We start from the raw sequence: 13,351 nt of genomic DNA, 5'->3' as shown, positions 1-13,351 counted from the left end.
GCGAGATTGAAGCACGCAGTGTTATACCGCGGAGGCATCCCCGCCCATCAGCGAGAGTCCGGCATAACAGCAAAATCACTCACTGCCCCTCAGAAAGAAACCCAGGTACGCCAACAGTTAGGCAAACCGCTGTTTTAGATCGAGCTAGCAAAGTGAACGGTCATTTAGTAAGTACAGCACATGTCTGTTGCTTTTCAGGCGGCAGCGTTAATGAGTACACAGCGGAAGAACCATGTTTGGAGAAAATAACTAGTGGTGCCCCCGTTTTAAACAATTTAAGGTACGGAATGTGTGCTTTGAAATTGTGGGACCATCTACCTGCACGTCTCTGAGAGGCTTGGTATTAAATCCCTTTCTCATAATCTTTTTAACAGAACCTCTGCATAATAAAAGGCCCCTCTCTATTTGAATGATTGGACCGCGGGATCGCGTTATCCATATGAAAAGGTAAAAAACCTGCGACTTCTGTCCCTGTGTTCTAGGGGGAGGTCCTCAATCTTTGTAAATAGTGGCTAAATCAAGCTTCCTTTATCTTTATAGAATACCACACTGACAGAGCCCTGAAGAGAATCTGTGATTTCATCCAGATTTGAAACGCGTCGGCATAACGGCGAATAGGCACTTTTGATTGAGCAAAGTTAACAGTCATTTGTCAACTGTAACTGATTGTTGAGTACAAAGTGATTTTTCTGTTGCCTCTTCCTGTTGTTTTGACCCTGGTTGGGCTTTCTAATAAGTTGTATTTTTCACAAAGATTGATTATTTGTGCGAACAGAATTGTTGTTTTTCTTATTGTAAAAGAAGCTTGTTTATAACTGTGGATTCATTTGTACATAGTTATTGTTTTGTGTTTAGAATTGTTTGTATGATAGCTGTAAATAGTGTAAATGTTTGTAAGTAGTGTTTTTCTCAACCGTAAAAATGCCTTTCAAAATGATTTAATAAAAAATTTCTAAAAGGGTTTGAATAAAATAACCCATACAAACAATAGGTTTTTTTTCCCTTGTTTGTAGTCTCAAAGTTGTGAGAGAAAATTATCCTGGGGGACAACATTGTTTTTGTTTTATTATAACCTTTTAAAACGTTGACATTTTCTTGCCCAAACCAACTGTGCCTCCTGACAATGTCCTGGGTCACATGACTGAATAGCTTTTCTGTTGGGGTTTGTGTATTGATTCCAGACAAGGAGCAAAGAATACCTATGTGTAATGTGAAATGGTCTTCCTGACACTGGGAGGAGCTGTCTTCTGCCCTCATTACACTTCAAAAGGGCTCTGCCTGCAGCACACACACAAAGGAACCTGCCACCAGGCCTGCCCTTGTCACAGTAGACAAATTCGAGTCAGGACCAATGGAAAGGGAAAACTGACTAGAACCAGTTTTGGAGGTAGGTCAAGGAATTACCCTACACAAAGATTGGCACTAAGTGTAAAAGTGGGCGCTTCAGAAACCTTTTATCAGAACACTCCTGGACCTGTGAAACATTCAGATGAAGGACTGTCTTGCTGTCTGAAGAAAGAAGATTGGACCTGCTTACCTTGATCCCCGGCTACCCAGAGTTACTCCAAGGGTCAGTTGACTGACCTCTTGTGTGAGCTATAGGTACACAACAAGCTTCCTTCCAGAGGCCTCCCTGCAACTGCCCAGCTGACATCACCAACTGGACCTGCCTGCACCTGCCTATTCCATGCTGCTGGCCTCTGCTGGAGTAAATCCTGATGCCCAAGAAGTGCCCCAGGTCCTGGAAGAAAAGTTGAAAATCCTGACTTCTTTGCGCCAAGAATCGACCACCCATGATGACCGGCTCTTTGTTTATACAACAATGACCATCAGTGACAATCAACGTGCTCTTCATGTCTGAAGCGTTCTCCTTGTGGCTCCTTCCAAAACAAATAGAACTCTTCACACTGGATTGGAGAATGTAACTCTTCAGCAGGACTAACTAAGAGTGGGTGGTGAACTCCGCTATGTAGGCTGAGTTCACTGAGTTTTTGGCACTTCGCACTCCGCTTGGAGCACGAAGTTTGGTAAAAAAAACTCTGCCGAACTACAGGTGGAGCGGAGTTTATCGACCTGCGCTCTCACCCCCTTGAAAATAACATATACTTTCTGAAACCCCTGAGGTGAGCAACCAACCATATCTTTGATAACTCGTTTTTCAGGTATGACGAGTGCAACATCCAGTATATATTCATTAATGTGTCATTGCTTTGCTGTCAGTATTCCTAAAATAGAGTGCCCCAAATGACTTTATTCAAAACAGGTACTAGCAAAGAAAAAACAAGTGAACACATGTCAGATAAAATATTGAAAGCCTTAAGTGGAACAGATTAGTTTAACTCTCTTTGTCGTCTCAGTGTTGTCTCTGACCTGTGTGCACACCTCTGCATGGTGCGTATTATAAATGAGTTCGAAGACTCATCTTGGTGTGCAAACCACTTCTTTTAATTATATCTGTGTGACGGCGAATGTAATCAGGGAGTATTGCTGGCTCTCCTGAGCATTGAAATGAGAAGGCGAAAAAGTGCAGTTAATTGCTTCAAGCTCACAAGATGGCACTTTCATTTGACACAATTCCAGAGTTAATATATCTCGTGGGGGATGTCAGCGAGTGCTGTGCCATAGTCATTTAAAGAAGATTAAAAGTGATTAAAACAATATTGCACAGACTACTGTTGCCTCTGGGCCAGATACCACTGATGGGAAGAGTCAGAGTTATTGCTCAGAAAGTGATGGAAGCAGAACATTTTTTCCATTGATTTGACGTTATTAATAAACCAGAAAATTTCAATGAGAGAAAATAAAACAAGTGCTTTTAGGGAGCAACGTTAAACTGAATGGATGGAGCGGCACAGACACACGAGGTGATGTGATCATTCACCATACGCTGTATTCTACTGTCTGAGTGAGCTTGCAATTAACCCTTTGCGTGCTGCCGTCGGCCGTTGGCCGTCGCGAGCACTCCCTCCCCAGTGCTGCGCACGACCAACGGCCGATGCAGCCCAGCCCACCCTTTAGAACGCCCGCACCGCGGAGGAAAAACCGCCGCGGTTAAGGCGTTAATAGTGTTCCTGGGACTGCCAGAACTTGATAATTCAGCACCGAGCCCCACACGATGAAAGTTCAGAGACATGACATGTTGCATTTAAAATGGCGACTGCTCTCTGCCACTGGGATAGAACTGTGTCACTCACGATGCATTACATTCTGAAATACAATTCTGTTCTGTTGTTTGACTGGAGGAGCGCCATAAGGGACGTTTGTAAGTAGTATGTACATGTCTTGTTAGTTTTATTGCACCATAGTTGTGCCACAGTTCAGCAGCACTGGTTTCAATAAAAAAAAAACCACAACGTTTCTCCTCATCAGAAAAACACCAGGGTCGGGAATCAGCTAGCCAATAAGGGCAGGGGCGGGTACACTACTTACTGGATCCACAGGTCATGACTCGTGTGGGATCCGAGAAGTATGTTTTTTCTTCTGTCCTGGCAGCCCAAGAAGGGAAGAGAGTGCTACTGTTATCCAGGGGCAGAGTCTGGCCCTGACAGGTGAGGTAGTGAATGGGGCACCCGAGCGCAATGTTGTATTAACATCATGGAAAAACCAAAGGAAATGATGGACGGAGCGTTGACAATACAAGCACTCACCCCCAGTCAACTGATCTGTGTTTAATCCATCACCGTTCTTTAGCCCACTCTGCCACCCCAGTTCAGACATGGCCATATGCAAATCAGTCTGACCCTGTGCCTCATGGGAACAGTCCAGCCCGAACTGCCAAGCCATGCCTTCCCTGGACCGGACACAAGCTGCCGAGGACCGGTTTCTGGCATTTCAGCCATCTTCAGCCCGGCTTGCTTGAATCCAGTGGCAAAGTGAGCAAGGGACTCACGTCTGAGCGTACCCTGCCAACTTATGGCGAACAAAGAAACCAAAGGAAATGATGAACGGAGCGTTGACAATACAAGCACTCCCCTCCAGTCAACTGATCTGGGTTTAATCCATCACCGTTCTTTAGCCCACTCTGCCACCCCAGTTCAGACATGGCCATATGCAAATCAGTCTGACCCTGTGCCTCATGGGAACAGTCCAGCCCGAACTGCCAAGCCATGCCTTCCCTGGACCGGAAACAAGCTGCCGAGGACCGGTTTCTGGCATTTCAGCCGTCTTCAGCCCGGCTTGCTTGAATCCAGTGGCAAAGTGAGCAAGGGACTCAGGTCTGAGCATACCCTGCCAACTTATGGCGAACAAAGAAAAACCAAAGGAAATGATGGACGGAGTGTTGACAATACAAGCACTCACCCCCAGTCAACTGATCTAGGTTTAATCCATCACCGTTCTTTAGCCCACTCTGCCACCCCAGTTCAGACATGGCCATATGCAAATCAGTCTGACCCTGTGCCTCATGGGAACAGTCCAGCCCGAACTGCCAAGCCATGCCTTCCCTGGACCGGAAACAAGCTGCCGAGGACCGGTTTCTGGCATTTCAGCCGTCTTCAGCCCGGCTTGCTTGAATCCAGTGGCAAAGTGAGCAAGGGACTCACGTCTGAGCATACCCTGCCAACTTATGGCGAACAAAGAAAAACCAAAGGAAATGATGGACGGAGCGTTGACAATACAAGCACTCACCCCCAGTCAACTGATCTGTGTTTAATCCATCACCGTTCTTTAGCCCACTCTGCCACCCCAGTTCAGACATGGCCATATGCAAATCAGTCTGACCCTGTGCCTCATGGGAACAGTCCAGCCCGAACTGCCAAGCCATGCCTTCCCTGGACCGGAAACAAGCTGCCGAGGACCGGTTTCTGGCATTTCAGCCGTCTTCAGCCCGGCTTGCTTGAATCCAGTGGCAAAGTGAGCAGGGACTCACGTCTGAGCATACCCTGCCAACTTATGGCGAACAAAGAAAAACCAAAGGAAATGATGGACGGAGCGTTGACAATACAAGCACTCACCCCCAGTCAACTGATCTGGGATTAATCCATCACCGTTCTTTAGCCCACTCTGCCACCCCAGTTCAGACATGGCCATATGCAAATCAGTCTGACCCTGTGGCTCATGGGAACAGTCCAGCCCGAACTGCCAAGCCATGCCTTCCCTGGACCGGACACAAGCTGCCGAGGACCGGTTTCTGGCATTTCAGCCGTCTTCCGCCCGGCTTGCTTGAATCCAGTGGCAAAGTGAGCAAGGGACTCACGTCTGAGCATACCCTGCCAACTTATGGCGAACAAAGAAAAACCAAAGGAAATGATGGACGGAGTGTTGACAATACAAGCACTCACCCCCAGTCAACTGGTCTGGGTTTAATCCATCACCGTTCTTTAGCCCACTCTGTCACCCCAGTTCAGACATGGCTATATGCAAATCAGTCTGACCCTGTGCCTCATGGGAACAGTCCAGCCCGAACTGCCAAGCCATGTCTTCCCTGGACCGGAAACAAGCTGCCGAGGACCGGTTTATGGCATTTCAGCCGTCTTCAGCCAGGCTTGCTTGAATCCAGTGGCAAAGTGAGCAAGGGACTCACGTCTGAGCATACCCTGCCAACTTATGGCGAACAAAGAAAAACCAAAGGAAATGATGAACGGAGCGTTGACAATACAAGCACTCACCCCCAGTCAACTGATCTGGGTTTAATCCATCACCGTTCTTTAGCCCATTCTTCCACCCCAGTTCAGACATGGCCATATGCAAATCAGTCTGACCCTGTGCCTCATGGGAACAGTCCAGCCTGAACTGCCAAGCCATGCCTTCCCTGGACCGGAAACAAGCTGCCGAGGACCGGTTTCTGGCATTTCAGCCGTCTTCAGCCCGGCTTGCTTGAATCCAGGGGCAGAGTGAGCAAGGGACTCACGTCTGAGCATACTCTGCCAACTTATGGCGAACAAAGAAAAACCAAAGGAAATGATGGACGAAGTGTTGACAATACAAGCACTCACCCCCAGTCAACTGATCTGGGTTTAATCCATCACCGTTCTTTAGCCCACTCTGCCACCCCAGTTCAGACATGGCCATATGCAAATCAGTCTGACCCTGTGCCTCATGGGAACAGTCCAGCCCGAACTGCCAAGCCATGCCTTCCCTGGACCGGAAACAAGCTGCAGAGGACCGGTTTCTGGCATTTCAGCCGTCTTCAGCCCGGCTTGCTTGAATCCAGTGGCAAAGTGAGCAAGGGACTCACGTCTGAGCATACCCTTCCAACTTATGGCGAACAAAAAAAAACCAAAGGAAATGATGGACGAAGCGTTGACAATACAAGCACTCACCCCCAGTCAACTGATCTGGGTTTAATCCATCACCGTTCTTTAGCCCACTCTGCCACCCCAGTTCAGACATGGCCATATGCAAATCAGTCTGACCCTGTGCCTCATGGGAACAGTCCAGCCCGAACTACCAAGCCATGCCTGCCCTGGACCGGAAACAAGCTGCAGAGGGCCGGTTTCTGGCATTTCAGCCGTCTTCAGCCCGGCTTGCTTGAATCCAGTGGCAAAGTGAGCAGGGACTCACGTCTGAGCATACCCTGCCAACTTATGGCGAACAAAGAAAAACCAAAGGAAATGATGGACGGAGCGTTGACAATACAAACACTCACCCCCAGTCAACTGATCTGGTTTTAATCCATCACCGTTCTTTAGCCCACTCTGCCACCCCAGTTCAGACATGGCCATATGCAAATCAGTCTGACCCTGTGGCTCATGGGAACAGTCCAGCCCGAACTGCCAAGCCATGCCTTCCCTGGACCGGAAACAAGCTGCCGAGGACCGGTTTCTGGCATTTCAGCCGTCTTCAGCCCGGCTTGCTTGAATCCAGTGGCAAAGTGAGCAAGGGACTCACGTCTGAGCATACCCTGCCAACTTATGGCGAACAAAGAAAAACCAAAGGAAATGATGGACGGAGCGTTGACAATACAAGCACTCACCCCCAGTCAACTGATCTGGGTTTAATCCATCACCGTTCTTTAGCCCACTCTGTCACCCCAGTTCAGACATGGCCATATGCAAATCAGTCTGACCCTGTGCCTCATGGGAACAGTCCAGCCCGAACTGCCAAGCCATGTCTTCCCTGGACCGGAAACAAGCTGCCGAGGACCGGTTTCTGGCATTTCAGCCGTCTTCAGCCAGGCTTGCTTGAATCCAGTGGCAAAGTGAGCAAGGGACTCACGTCTGAGCATACCCTGCCAACTTATGGCGAACAAAGAAAAACCGAAGGAAATGATGAACGGAGCGTTGACAATACAAGCACTCACCCCCAGTCAACTGATCTGGGTTTAATCCATCACCGTTCTTTAGCCCACTCTGCCACCCCAGTTCAGACATGGCCATATGCAAATCAGTCTGACCCTGTGCCTCATGGGAACAGTCCAGCCCGAACTGCCAAGCCATGCCTTCCCTGGACCGGAAACAAGCTGTCGAGGACCGGTTTCTGACATTTCAGCCGTCTTCAGCCCGGCTTGCTTGGATCCAGTGGCAAAGTGAGCAAGGGACTCACGTCTGAGCATACCCTGCCAACTTATGGCGAACAAAGAAAAACCAAAGGAAATGATGGACGGAGCGTTGACAATACAAGCACTCACCCCCAGTCAACTGATCTGGGTTTAATCCATCACCGTTCTTTAGCCCACTCTGCCACCCCAGTTCAGACATGGCCATATGCAAATCAGTCTGACCCTGTGCCTCATGGGAACAGTCCAGCCCGAACTGCCAAGCCATGCCTTCCCTGGACTGGAAACAAGCTGCCGAGGACCGGTTTCTGACATTTCAGCCGTCTTCAGCCCGGCTTGCTTGAATCCAGTGGCAAAGTGAGCAAGGGACTCACGTCTGAGCATACCCTGCCAACTTATGGCGAACAAAGAAAAACCAAAGGAAATGATGGACGGAGCGTTGACAATACAAGCACTCACCCCCAGTCAACTGATCTGGGTTTAATCCATCACCGTTCTTTAGCCCACTCTGCCACCCCAGTTCAGACATGGCCATATGCAAATCAGTCTGACCCTGTGCCTCATGGGAACAGTCCAGCCCGAACTGCTGGCTCTCCACACCACTGGAGTCAAGCTATCCAGGCTGATGAAGGCTGATAGCCAGAAACCGGTCCTTGGATGCTTGATTCCGGTCTGGGAAAGACATGGCTTGGTAGTTCGGACTGGACTGTTCCCATGAGGCACAGGGTCAGGGCTGATTTGCAAATAGCCAGTGTCTAACCCAGGGTGGTGTGGAGTGCAAAAAAACGATGGATTTAGGCCCAGATCCTTGTACTGGGGTGAATGTATGACATTGTTCTACATTCTGTCCATCAACTGTGTTTTGTGCAATTTTCACCCCGAGTGTGCTGGGTATGCTCAGACGTGAGTCCCCGGCTCTCCACACCACTAGAGTCAAGCTATCCAGGCTGATGAAGGCTGATAGCCAGAAACCCGTCCTTGGATGCTTGATTCCGGTCTGGGAAAGACATGGCTTGGTAGTTCGGACTGGACTGTTCCCATGAGGCACAGGGTCAGACTTGAATTGCATATAGCCAGTGTCTAACCCAGGGTGGTGTGGAGTGCAAAAAAACGATGGATTTAGGGCCAGATCCTTGTACTGGGGTGAATGTATGACATTGTTCTACATTCTGTCCATCAACTGTGTTTTTTGCAGTATTCACATCATGAGAAGGGTTTTGAAAGAACGAAATGCCATGGATGGTCCTACATGTCCGTGATAAAGGGGATCTCCACCAGCTCACGGAACTTAGTACTAACCTGGCCCCTCTATCCAACTCGTGCTCCATTGCAGTTGGCATTAACTTGAGATTTTCCCCTAGTCTAGTGTGACCAGATACCCACGAGTGGTACTTTGTGCTTTTTGGAGGTTTTTTTTCCCTAAAATTTAAAAAATTTATATCTCCCATTCAACTGATTATAGTTTTGTCACTATGGAATCTTTTTGTTTAGTAAAACCTACTCTCTTTTTCTATATTGGTTTCAGATTTTTCCTAGGATGTGTTTTAATGGTATTACTTTGTGTGTGCTGCATAAATACTTTACACATTGCCTCTAAGTTAAGCCTGACTGCTTAGAGCCAAGCTACTAGACAGTTAAGCACATGTTAATTTATTGACTTTTGTGGTTTACGCTGCCCAAGTGTGTGCGTAATATTTGAATGGGGAGACCACCCCTATCACCTAATAACCGAATTTCGTACACTGACATAGTGCTATTAGCTTCTGCTACCAGTTACATCCAGCATTCTGAGAGTCTTACGGGGATCACTGACTGAGGAGGCTTGTCTAGTCAAGGATGAGCAGACCATAGTATAAAATGTTATCAGAATTGTGAGAAAGTGCCATCTTTTTTGCATGGTATGCCCCACTTTTTGCTGGATTGCTGATGTGCTTTGACTGAGTGTGCCCTAGGCTCCTTCCAATCAGGTGCCCAGGTCCTGTGTTCCTTCCGTGAAACTGTGTTGAACTAAAACCCAATTGACATCTCTGGCCACATGTCAGTCCCTGATAAATGGTACTTTGGGTACCCAGGACATTGTGACCAGAGAAGACCCCTAAGGGCTGCAGCACTTATTGCGCCACCCTGAGGGGCCCTGTACCCTGAGACTCCCACACTGCCTTTGCAGGCTGAGTGTCCTGGTGCAGAACTAAACAAAGAGTTGACATGGCACTCATCCTTGTGTGCCATGCCCACAAACACACTGCTCTGGCATACATCAGTCACCCCTCTAGCTGGGTGCACTATGCCAGTGGTGAGGGCACAGGTGTACGAGCCCTGTGCCCCTACAGTACCCAGGACCATTCCTGGGCACTGTAAGTGCAGTGGTGCCATTAAGAGTATATGATGCTGGGAGGTTGTCATTACGAACTCCACAGCACCATGATGGCTACACTGAAGACTGGGCAGTTTGATATCAAACTTCTCAGCGCATTAAACCCACACTGCTGCCAGTGTGGGATTTAATGTAAAAGCACTACAGAGGGCATCTTAGAGATGTCCCCTGAAACCTCACCTACAATCCACGTCTGGTCTGAGAGGCTGCCTAAGCTGCCACACAGCAGACATGTTGCTGAAGCCCTGGGTAGAGAGCCCTCCGCTCTCCAGGGCCTGCAAGAATGCACATCCTGGGAGAGGTGCTAGGTCTCCTCCCCCACGATGGGCAGGGAAAGCTTCAAAGGCATGCCATCCTTTGTGAGCTTCTCCAGACCACTTGCTGTACTCAGCAACTGGCCGCCACTGATTCTGACCCCCACTGTGGTGGGATGACAGGCGGGAAACCCTAAGTGAGGAAAGGGGGTGTGCCAGCCTCTGCCAACTCCACCCCTCAGGTGGGGGAGACGAGATAAAGCACAACTCCGGGCTCCGGCCATCTTGAGGATGGGGAGCCCTGCCCAATCAGAGATAGGCTCCTGCCCCCCTCCCACAGGAGAGGAGCAGGATAGGGGTGTACTCACCCCAGGACAGGGACCTATTGGTCCCTGCCCATACCCTACCTGTAACGTCCCTAAATTTAGTATTTAGGGGCACCCTGAATCTTCCTTTCTCAGATCCTGATTCAAAAACAAGGAAGAAGATCAAGAAGAAGAAGACCCGCCATGCAGCTGCTAACAAGAGGACGACACCAACTGACTTGGCCCCAGCCCTACAGGCCTGTTGATCCTTGAAACTGCTGCTGCTAAATCCTGGTAACTCCTGCGGACAGCGACCTCAAAAACCCTGGAGGACCTGCCTGCCTTGAACCTCTTAAAGACTGGTACTCCCATGAGCAGTGGTTCTGCTCAAGCAGCAATACCCCTGGTGCCAGCCGGGAACCACGAATCCAGCACACTCTGCACCCGCCGAGCCCGGCCTGTGCCTGAGTGGACAAAACCCTGAGGACGTCCCCCGCAGCGATTCTGACCTGGAATCCAGTGCCCAAGGACACTCCTCAACGACCCAGACGATGCCTGCAGCCTCACAGCAACGGACCCCTCCAACAGCGACCAGCAGAGGGTAAGATTTCCCGACGTCAAAAGACACCCCTGCACCCAGCGCCCCACGGCACCCTGTGCCCAACTCTTGGTTGCCTACCTATCCTCCAAGATCCCAACTTACCTCTCGAAGTGTTGGTTGCTCCTGAAGAATCTCCGTCCCCGAGCCTGCAGCCTTTGTTCACTTTACAAGATCTCCGTTGAATAACATTGAGCGCCCGATGGCTCAAAAGCACCCTGCACCAGCCGTCCGAGTGCCCCTGGCAGTGCAACCTTGGTCCTAACCTACTTTCCCATTTGCCCTGAGCAAGTGACCCGGAGCCTAGCTCCCACTTCCACGTGGCCTCCTTGCCGGCAGCCACCAACCGAAGGCCCCCTGCCTCTCATTGGATAACATTGGGCCTAAGTACCTCTGCACCCGGCTGCCCCTGTGCTGCTGAGGGTGTACCAACTGTACCTACTTGATCCTGGGGGACCCCTGAGTCTATGCCCAGAACCTTAACTCTGCCAGTCGAGTACTTATCCAAAAGCAGATAACTCACTTTCCTTCCATAGGATAACATTGATTGGTTTCACTTGAAAATTCTTCTAAGTGTGGACTTTTGAAACTTTTAAATATTCACCTAAAATCCGCCGACCAACGAATTCCGATTTACTCACCTGTTATCAGAGAGAACCCAGTGCTGCATGAATCCATAGTATGATTTTCACCAGAAAAGTTTCTAAGTGTCGATTTTCAAAAACTACTAATAATCCTCACAAATCGCCTGTATGACTTAAACGCATTCTTTCAATTGTTTACAGGAGATGCACCAGGGCTGGATCCAGGATCCAACCCTGAGTTAGAAAAAGTAACGATAACACTACTTACCTGCTAAGTGAATTTCCTCCCATAGGATAACATTGGTGATTCTAGGGAAAAAGTTGTCAACTTTTGAAATACAATAATAGTCCTTAAAAATAAATCACCACTGTAACCAAAACTCTTTTACTTAACTGTTTACAGGAAATGTCCTAGGACTGATTTAGGATCCAGTCCGGTGGTTAGAAAAGTAATCTACCAAGTAACTAATTGCATTTAACTAGAAATTCCCATTGAGCTCAATGTTGCATTGTGTTTGAAATTGTGTTGCCTATGGCAACCACTGTAACTATTGTAATCAAAAAGTATATTGCCTATTTGAAAAGTATTCAACTAAAGTATCTCATTCTGAGAAAGTATATTTTGATACCTTGTTGGTTCTAGACCTAAAACAACTATATATTTTGATACAAAGCAATTGGCCTAGAGTTCAGTTCTTGAGTGTGTGAGACCATTTGCTGACTGAGTGTGTACAACAAATGCTTTACACTGTCCTCTGATACTGCCTTACTGCTCGACCAAGCTGATACTTTAGATAGTAAGGTTATATATAACTTTAGCCTCTGCCAAACCTCTGGGGACTGTGGACTCTGTGCACACTGTACCTCACTTTGGTCCAGTATATACAGAGCCAATTTCCTACAAGAATTTAATCAATCAATCAAGAATTCTTTATTTCACTAGTTCATAAATATCATAAAAAGCGTATTACATACAGTTAAATACAAGGTATTAAAATGGTACATTACAATAAAATAATACATGCTATATACAATTCATAAAATGTACGGTTAAAATTAGAGTCAGGGAAACGTATTTTATCTAAATATAAAACCTTCCCTATTCTGTGTTGAGTTGATACACTTTAAACCCCTGGTTCTTGAACCCTCCTGCTTTCTGGGTTACTGGTGCTGTCTCCTATCTTTTATAGCACAAAATAAAAATGCAGCTAAGCAGTGACATGTAAAATGGTCAGTTAGCATTTGTAAAAGATATAAGGCTGGACGACATTGTCTAAACTTAAGCCTACGTATAAGCGGAAAAATGTATCTTTTCCTTACATCAATATACAGTTTGCAGAAAAATATAAAGTGCAAATCAGTTTGATGGGATTGCCCATCACATGGACCGATGGGGAGGGTCTCTACAGAATGCGTATCAGTGAGATAACCTAATATATGCGGGATGTAATTCAGTATGAATCTATGTTGGAGATTTGAGATAAAAGTTAGGTAGGAAGGTGTATCAATGATTATACTGGGGCTATCTGATATTGTCTAACCACAGCCTTGTTGTAATTAAGCTCCCACCTGTCTCTTCCCATCTTGGCTAAGAGTAATCCCTTTAATTTATCCCTCAGGATAGTCAAGCAACTAGTCAGGTTCTCAAATAGCTTTTGGTGGCCATTGGATTTCAGAGAGCACTTGATATATTGCAACCGGGGTAATCTTGTCTGCTTGGTCAAGTTTTAAGAAATCTCAGAACATTCTGGGTAAAGTTTATAGTTTCCCTTCTCCACACTAAGTGCCACAGCAAAATATG

The 13,351-nt window shown here is 47.6% G+C and overlaps 1 long non-coding RNA gene across 1 annotated transcript; it reads left to right on the top strand.

Moving 5' to 3' along the window:
* Positions 1 to 447, top strand: LOC144771783 (uncharacterized). Its single transcript, XR_013599473.1, has 3 exons — positions 1 to 105; positions 199 to 280; positions 375 to 447. It is a non-coding gene; the product is annotated as an uncharacterized LOC144771783 (long non-coding RNA).
* The last annotated feature ends 12,904 nt before the right edge of the window (positions 448 to 13,351 follow it).

The sequence above is a fragment of the Lissotriton helveticus genome, chromosome 8, assembly GCF_964261635.1.
Source record: "Lissotriton helveticus chromosome 8, aLisHel1.1, whole genome shotgun sequence".
Lineage (NCBI taxonomy): Eukaryota > Metazoa > Chordata > Amphibia > Caudata > Salamandridae > Lissotriton > Lissotriton helveticus.
The sequence above is the reverse complement of the archived record's forward strand: the minus strand, read 5'-3'. Positions and strand labels throughout refer to the sequence as shown.